Source organism: Panthera pardus, unplaced genomic scaffold (assembly GCF_024362965.1).
Source record: "Panthera pardus isolate Hobbes unplaced genomic scaffold, ASM2436296v1 HiC_scaffold_21, whole genome shotgun sequence".
Classification (NCBI taxonomy): domain Eukaryota; kingdom Metazoa; phylum Chordata; class Mammalia; order Carnivora; family Felidae; genus Panthera; species Panthera pardus.
In genome coordinates this window covers 68,064,311-68,071,590 of record NW_026526777.1, presented here as the reverse complement: position 1 = coordinate 68,071,590, position 7,280 = coordinate 68,064,311, and the positions used below count along the sequence as shown (strand labels likewise).

Here is a 7,280-nt window from a genome sequence, read left to right as displayed (position 1 = left end):
TGCTTAACCCACGGAGCCCCCCCAGGCATCCCAAGACTCCTTTAAAATAAATGTCCGTTGCGACACTTGCGGTGGCTTCTGTCTCGGGACCAGGCGTGGGGTGTCCGGGGCTCTCCCGCCCCCTCCTGCCCAGGCCCGAGTTTTGTGGCCGCGGGAGGGACAGCACGACACAGTGGGCTGTGATTCAGAGCCTCCGCTGGACCCCGGAAGCCAGGAACCCTTCCACAGCCTCCGCTGGAACCCTTCAAAGTGGTGTCTCCCCACAGGCCCCGCAACTGGGTCAGTCTATCAGGCCAGTTGCTTCTGAGTGATGAGTGTGTGGTGAAACCAGTTAACTCCGGGGACATCGGCCCCTTTGCTGCTGCGCTTCGGATGTGAAGCGACTTCCTTGATCGGAAGCAGTGTCGCGTGGAAGGTTAGGACATGAGCGAGGCAGGCCCGTGCGTGGTGGTGCCGGGGGACCCCTTCCGGGCGGGAAGGGCAGTTCCGTGTCCAGGATCTGGGTAGAATCCGCGGGGGACAAATCTCTGCCCCTTCCACGAGGGGAAGGGACCGGCGTCATCAGCCTGCTGCTAGGAGGCCGGCCGGGCCCCGCGTGGTCGGTCTCTGCCGCTGGCAAAGGGACAGCAGGTGGCCCCGTCGGCACTGGGGAGGGGAGGCCACGCAGAGCCCCACACCTGCCACCACAGCCGCTCGGTTGCCTCGTCCCTGGGACAAGACGCTGACTGATGCCCAGAGGACGAGTTTCCTCACCGGTCAGGAGCCTCTTCGGCAGTGGATACCCCCCAGGGGGCAGTCGCGTGGGACACAGGTACCCTGACATGCCTTGTGCGTTTGGAGAGACCCGTTGGGTCCTTCCCCCCGCCTCCTTGTCACCAGTGCCCACCATAGTCCCTCCCTCCCCCCACTCCCCCCCAGCGGACCTGTGCGGATCCACACTTCTGGCCGTCTCTCAGTCCAGACAAATGTGCCTCGGAGCGCTGTCCCCGGGGCAGGATCCCCGTGACAGCCATCCGCCAGGGCTTCCCCGGACGAGGGCTGGAGGGCTGCCGCTGTCCCCTTGCTGCCCATTCCTGCGGAACCATCCGTAAACTACACCCGAATTCTTTCCCTCTCAGCTGATTACAGGAATTTTCTTTTCTTTTCTTCTCTTTTCTTTTCTTTTCAAGTTTATTTATTTATTTTGAAGGAGAGAAAGAGAGAGAGAAACCCAGGCAGGCTCTGCACCGTCAGCACAGAGCCTGATGTGAGGCTCGAACCCACGAACTGTGAGATCATGACCTGAGCCGAGATCGAGAGTCGGATGCTCAACCGAGTGAGCCTCCCCACCCCCCACAAGGCGCCCCCAGGCCCGAGGATTATGGGATCTGCTACATCACCCGGTCCAAACAGAAGAGGACCTTGCCCCGCCCCCTGCCCCGGCCGCAGAACCTTCTCGCTTGCTCCGGTCCTCACTCGAAACTCTCGCCTCCTGTATTTCTTTACAACGACCCCCAATTTTTTACCTGCATGATCGCAACCTCACCCTTAGCAGTGGTGTCTGGGATGGACTGATTGTATTTCTCCTTGTGTGTAAGTAAAACAAATAAATACTTGATTGAAAATGAGAAGTTTCCATCTGAACGCTCCCTGAAATACCCAGGGCCCTGCAGTCCCCCCTGGGGACACGCTTGCAGGGGCGAGGGGGGGCAGGACGGGCACAGCTGTTTGACCGCACTTTTCAGTTCTTGTTTCTTGGAACCAGCTGAAATCTGACTCTGAGCCCTTGGCCACCAAGGTGGGCAGAAATTTGATTTCGGCTGTCAGCCGGGTGTTATGGCAGATGGGCCACCCTAGGTTCTTCTAGAACTAATGCCAGTCCCACATCGGGGGAGGGGGGGGTCTAGTTACCATCCCCCTGAACCTGGATGGACCCACGGCTCTCCTGTAGTCAGCGGAAAGCCGCAGAAGTGACTCTGTGCCACGGACCGTGACGCAAGGTGCACCTTGTGAGAGCCCGAGGCACCGGGTAGGCAATCTGATGCCCCTGAAGTGACCGGGCCCCAGGAGAGCCCTCTTCTGGGACCAGGCGTAAGCAACGGAGGCTTACGGGACCCAGGTCACCCCCAGCCCGGAGCCCCAGCCATCTCAGGGTAAAAACAAGCGGCCTCACTGTGGGTTTGTTCTAAAAAAGTTTTAATTTAATGTTTATTTATTTTTGAGAGAGACAGAGACAGAGCGTGAGCAGGGGAGGGACAGAGAAGGAGACAAAGAATCCGAAGCAGGCTCCAGGCTCTGAGCCATCAGCACAGAGCCCACCGCGGGGCTCAAACTCAAACTGTGGGTTTGTTTTTTTCTTTTTGAAAACTCCCGCCCCGCAGGAACCGTCTGCCTTCAAGACAAATGGTTGCTTTGTGCCACCAAGTTTGGGGGGTTTCTTACACGGCAGTAGGTGTGGGAGGCCCTTCCCGGTGGCCTTCTTTAGGTGACAGTGGGGTCACTCCCTCAGGACCCATTGTCCCCTCGCCCCCAGCGGAAAGCTGCCTTGTGTCCAGGCTCTGGAGGTGGACATCGAGCCTCGGGGCCAACGTTGCCCACACAGTCCCCACGTCGGCACAGTCTCGGGCTCGGGGCAGGGGCCTGTGTGACTCATTTGGAGCCGATGACAGTGGAGAGGATATTTGATGGGAACTTTTGCATTTCAGATTTTATTTTTAAGTCATCTCCACGCGCAGCGTGGGGCTCGAACTCACAACCCGGAGACCAAGAGTCGCACGCTCCACCCACCCGGCCGGCCAGGCGCCCCCGATGGGACCTTCTGAGAAAACAATGAGGATTTCTCCCTCTTTGGAGACAGATTCCACATGTGCCCCCACACACGTACACAGCCCCCCACCCCACGGCCAAAGAAGAGGCGCTGACGAATTCGCCGTGACCATGAGAGGGAGCCAGCTTTTGGAGGAAAGTTAAGAGTGTCGAAACCAGATTCGAGGCAGAAAACAGCAACAGCAACAAACCAGGCCCCAAAAGGGAGAGCTGCGCCCCTAAATCAAACCCAGCCTGAAGCTGTCTCTAAGTGACCGCAGGTGAATCCGGGGGCACATTGTCGTCTCTCAACCAAGGAAACGGGTCCTGAGGAGGCATTTAAACTAAACACGTCCCATAAGAATTCCAGGACTTGGGGCGCCCGGGGTGGGGGGCTCAGTCGGTTGAGCATCTGACTCTTGGTTTCAGCTCAGGTCACGATCTCACGGTTTTGTAGGTTCGAGCCCCATGTCAGGCTCCACACTGATAGTGCAGAGCCTGCTTAGGATTCTCTCTCTGCCCCTCCCTGCCCGTGCTCTCTCTCTCAAAATGAATAAACATTAAAAAAATAAATAAAATGTTAGGGTAAAAACATTCTTTCTCCATCAGGATGCCCTTGTGTACAGAAGTGAGCCCTGCTCCGCACGAGGGACGTCGGCGTGGGAAGCAAGCTAACAGAAGCGCGAAGAATGAGAGAGGGGCAGAGAGAAGTAGCCAGGGCCCTGGTGACGTCAGAAACCTCTGGAAGCCCTCTCCACCTCTGCAGTGCTCAGTTATTAAGTTAATACACTGCCACGATGTTTTTTTATCTAATTATTTATTTTTTAGTTGTTTTCAACGGGCTTTCTTACTTACTCATTTTTACGTAAGCTCTGCACCCAACATGGGGCTCGAACTCATGATCCCGAAATCAGGAGTCTCATCCCCCACTCGTTGAGCCAGCCAGGTACCCCAATAGGCTTTGTTTTCATTTCTCTATCATCTATCATCTATCAATCACCTATCTATCTATCTAAAGTTGGTTTCACTGCTCAGCAAAGCCCAGCGCAGGGCTTGAACTCAGGACCCTGAGATCAAGACCTGAACTGAGACGCTTAACCATCTTACCCACCCAGGCGCCCCTAGGCTTTACATTTTTGAGTAGTTTTAGGCTCCCGGCAAAATTAAGCAAGATGTACGAAGGGTTCCCCTACGGCCCTGCCCCACACAGGCACGACCTCGGTCGTTTGCTGTATAGTTCAGCCCACTGTCAAACCCCCCCCCCCCCAGACCAGAGTGGGACATTTGCTACAGTCAGTGACCCTGTGCTGACACATCGCAATCGCCCAAAGGCCGCAGTTTAGGGTTCATGCTTGGGCTGTACATGCTGTGGGTCCACCATCATTATTGTTTTTTTTTAATATTTATGTATTTTGAGAGGGGAGGGGGGCAGAGAGAGAGGGAGAGACAGGCTCCCAAGCAGAGATCAGCGCAGAGCCCGACGCGGGGCTCGAACCTCGAACTCCCGAACTCTGAGATTATGACCTGAGCCAAAGTCAGACACTTAATCGACTGAGCCACCCAGGCGCCCCTTGATAAATTCTTATTTATTGAGAGACCTCCAGTCGAGAAATGGAGAAGTAATTATTAGGTAGGAATACACGGCACATGATTATGAGGGAGTTCCACCAGATCGTATTCCCAAATTATAGTCTCTCTGCTAAATTCCAGAGCATTTATACTAGGAAGCATTGATTTTTTTTTTTTTTTTAATGTCATCAGATGCGTCTTTTTTGCAAATATTTTCTCCCCATCTGGGGTTTCTCTTCTCGTTCACTTGATAGCATCTCTGTCCCAGAGCAGAAGGTTTTAATTTTAATGAAGTCCGGCTTCTCGATTATTTCTTTCATGGGTCACGTCTTGGATGCTGCAGCTAAAAAGTCGTCACCAGGGGCGCCCGGCTGGCCGGTCGGTTAAGCGTCAGACTTCGGCTCAGGTCGTGATCCCCCAGTTCGTGGGTTCGAGCCTCATGTCGGGCTCTGTGCCGACAGCTCGGAGCCCGGAGCCTGCTTCGGATTCTGTGTCTCCCTCTCTCTCGGCCCCTCCCCCACTCACACTCTGTCTCTCGCTCTCAAAAATAAATAAATAAATAGAAACATTAAAAACATTTAAAAATAATACAAAATAAAATAAAATAAAATAAAATAAAAAGTCGTCCCCAGACCCAAGGTCAGCTAGACATGCTCCTAAGGGTAACTTCTGGGAATTTTAGTTCCACATTGTACATTTCGGCCTGGGATCCCGTGAGAGTTCGCTTTGGTGAAGGCTGGAAGGTGTGTGTCTCGCGTCCCCTTTTTTGCATGCGGATGTCCATCACTTGTTGGAAAGCACAACTGCATTTCGGTTTTTGAATTTGCAGACAGCCGTCCCCCGCCCCTTATCCTTGGGGCACGCGTGCCAAGACCCCCAGGGGACGCCTGAGACCGCAGCTGGTTCTGAGCCCCACCCAGACCGGTACACACACACCTCCGAGGAGGTTTAATTTCTAAACTAAGCACAGCGAGGGGTGAACGACACTAACTAATGATCAAACAGAACGATTATTACAATGTATTGTAATAACAGGGATGTGCAAACGGTTTCTCTTTCTCTCTCTCTCTTGCTTTCAGAATATCTTATTGTCCTGTGCTCCCCCCCCCCCCCATCTTGTGACGATGTGAGACGATGAGATGCCCCCGTGGTGAGGTGCGTACCTGACGGAGCACTGGGCTACCGTTGACCTTCTGAGGCTGTCAGAAGAAGGACCATGTGATCCTGACTGTGGTTGACCACACGTCGCCGGTCTTCGGGGACTTCCGGAAGTTTCCGTGAGCATGTCTGTACAGGTTTTGCGTGAATATAAATTTTCATTTCTCTAGGGTAACTACGCACGAACGGGTCCCTTTATCTTTTAGGTCAGTTTAATTATTATTTTTTTTCTTTCTTTTTTTAAGGTTCTATTTCGGGGGCTCCTGCGTGGCTCAGGCGGTTAAGCTTCTGACTCTTGATTTCCACTCGGGTCCCGATCCCATGGTTTGTGCGATGGAGCCCCGCATCCGGCCCTGCGCTGGTGGCGTGGAGCCTGCTTGGGATTCTCTCTCTCCCCCTCTCTACCCCTCCACCACTCACGCTGTCTCTGTCTCTCTCAAAATAAATAAAATTTAAAAACTTAAAATTTACATACTTATTCTCCAGGGAAGAACGCTTGCTCGCGGGGCCCAGGCCCCAGGCGGGGAGAAATCCCAGCAGCCCCGTGGCAGGTTCGCGTGCAAGTGCGTGGCCACAGGTGCAGCTGAGGTCCCAGCCAACAAGCAGCATGTGATCGAGCCGTCGTCTCGGTGATTCCGCCCCCAGCCTTTGAGTCCAGGCCCAAGCCGATGCCACAGAGGAGAGACCAGCTGTCCCCGGCAAACCCTGCCCAAATAGCAGATTTGTGAGCAAAATAACTTGACGCTAAGTCCTGGGGCGTTCATTCTGCAGGAACAGGCAACCACAGCAGGACCCCTCTTCTGTCCCCGGCTCTCTCCTCCGGGCCTCACAACGTGTCCTCCCCCCCCCCCCCCGCCCCCACCGGGGCACCCAGCTAAGGCCAGAAAGGACAAGGTGGTAACTTACTACCTTGCCAGGTGTGTCCCCAATACCCTCTCCCCTCCTCTATAGTCACGTGGCCCAGTTCAGGTTAGCCCGTGCGGCGGGACCACATTGGGCCGCATCCCTGGGAGCGAGCTACATCCGCCTGCTTCCATCCCAGACGACGGGGGTGTGAGCGGATGTAACGCGTCTGCGGACATCAGGCCTGGGGCACGTGCCCGCACGCGGGCCGGGACACAGATGGGCTGACCTTACGACCCCTCCAGGGGGTGAAGGGACCACCGCACCCAGGAGACCGCGGTCCCTGAAGGACGACAGCAGCGGACCCGTCCTGAGCCGCTCTGCTCTCCCCGCGTTGGTGCCTGGGACGGAAAGAAACCGCGATCTTGCCTGAGTCGCTGTCTCGGGGTTTCTCAGTTACCCCGGCTTAGCCTCCACCCAAGTAATACCGGAAGTGAGTGTCTCAAGCCCGGTGAGCTGACCGTCGCTGAGACGCAGGGCACAGGAGAGCCCGTCTGCTTCCTTAACACGGGACAGGAAAAACACAGGCAGGAAACATAGCGGGACACTCCCCTGCTGTGAGGAGCCCCGCGTAGCAGGTGCCACCGAGGGGGCCGCGGGAAATCGGAAGGCGGAGAGAGAGCCTTCAGAAGGAGCCGTGAGCAAGGGTCCTGCGGAGACAGAGGCCGAAATCGAAGGCCGGAACCGGAGAGACGGAAGTGGGGCCAAGGGCAGCCCAGATAAAGGAAGGAGAGGCACAGGGCTGACGCGGGAGGGCGCCCGATCCTTCGGCGGAGACGCGGAGGCCACGGTACGCGGTTCAAAGGGCTCGGTAAACACCGAGGGGCCGGTGCCGTGGGGCTTAAACCCAACGTGGCCAATCCTAA

At 55.6% G+C, this 7,280-nt stretch overlaps 2 long non-coding RNA genes across 2 annotated transcripts; one reads left to right on the top strand and one right to left on the bottom strand.

The window, feature by feature from the left end:
- Positions 1 to 499: 499 nt before the first annotated feature.
- On the bottom strand, positions 500 to 5,980 carry LOC109250188 (uncharacterized). Its single transcript, XR_008424715.1, has 3 exons — positions 5,517 to 5,980; positions 924 to 1,073; positions 500 to 612 (listed from the first exon to the last, which is right to left on the bottom strand). It is a non-coding gene; the product is annotated as an uncharacterized LOC109250188 (long non-coding RNA).
- On the top strand, positions 606 to 2,920 carry LOC109250876 (uncharacterized). The gene is made up of 2 exons (XR_008424714.1): positions 606 to 811; positions 1,190 to 2,920. It is a non-coding gene; the product is annotated as an uncharacterized LOC109250876 (long non-coding RNA).
- Positions 5,981 to 7,280: the final 1,300 nt, after the last annotated feature.